This window comes from Triticum aestivum, chromosome 5D, assembly GCF_018294505.1.
Source record: "Triticum aestivum cultivar Chinese Spring chromosome 5D, IWGSC CS RefSeq v2.1, whole genome shotgun sequence".
Taxonomy (NCBI): Eukaryota; Viridiplantae; Streptophyta; class Magnoliopsida; order Poales; family Poaceae; genus Triticum; species Triticum aestivum.
The window spans coordinates 233,548,615-233,550,003 of NC_057808.1; positions in this window are offsets into that span (position 1 = coordinate 233,548,615).

The window sequence follows — 1,389 nt, forward strand, 5'->3', positions numbered from 1 at the left end:
TGGCGTAAATTTAGCTCTGGCTGGGTGAAGATATATTTGAGGCTCTTATGGTCCGTGTATATTTCACAGCGATTCCCCAACAGAAAGTGCCTCCACTCCTTGAGTGCATGTATAACTACTGCTAGCTCCAAGTCATGTGTTGGGTAATTTTCCTCATGTTTTCGTAGCTGCCGTGAGGCATATGCGACTACTTTGCCATCCTGCATTAGTACACATCCGAGACCTTTTCGGGATGCGTCACAATACACTTCAAAACTCTTGTGAATGTCTGGCACAGTTAATACCGGTGCGGTTGTCAGCTTCTTCTTTAGTTCTTGGAAGCTCTGCTCGCATGCTTCCGTCCATACAAATTTCTTGTCCTTCTTGAGCAACTGTGTCATAGGTTTTGCCACAGTGGAGAATCCTTCAATAAATCTTATGTAATATCCGGCCATCCCTAGGAAACTCCGCACATCTGTAACGTTGGTGGGCGGCTTCCAGTCAAGTATGGCTTTGACTTTTTCTGGGTCTACGGCCACACCTTCTTGGTTCAGTATATGGCCTAAGAAACCAACTTGTCTTAGCCAAAATTCGCACTTGCTAAATTTGGCATACAACTGATGTTTCCTCAATTCTCCCAAAATGATTCTGAGGTGCTCAGCATGCTCTTCTGGTGTCCTTGAGTAAACCAGAATATCGTCAATGAATACCACAACAAATTTGTCCATGAATTTCATGAACACTTTGTTCATGAGGTGGACGAAATATGCGGGGGCGTTCGTTAGTCCAAAAGGCATCACTGTAACTCGTATAACCCATATCTGGAAGTGAATGCTGTCTTGGGGATATCTTCTGTCCGTACCTTCAGTTGATGGTATCCCGATCTCAAATCAATCTTTGAGAATACCTTGGCTTGTGCGAGCTGGTCAAACAAATCATTTATCCGTGGCATCGGATATTTGTTTTTGATGGTGACTATATTGAGGGCTCGATAGTCTATACACAGTCTCAGTGTCCCATCCTTTTTCTTTGCAAACAACACAGGCGAACCCCAAGGTGAGGAGCTGGCTCGAATAAATCCTTTGTCCAATAATTCTTTTATCTGCTTCTTCAACTCCACCAATTCTGAGGGTGCCATTCTATAAGGTTTCTTATAGATGGGAGCGGTGCCAGGTGCTAGTTCGATGCTGAATTCTATCTCTTGGTCTGGTGGCATGCCTGGTAGTTCTTCAGGGAACACATCAGGAAATTCGCATACCACTGGAACTTTTCTCAGTTCTGCAATGTCCATTTTGTTCAGTTTTGGTTGCTGTGATCGTGGCCTTTCTTGAGTGGAAACTCTTATTGTCTTGCCGTGATGGTGAGTGAGAATCACTGTCCGATTGAAACAGTCGATGAATCCTTTGTTGG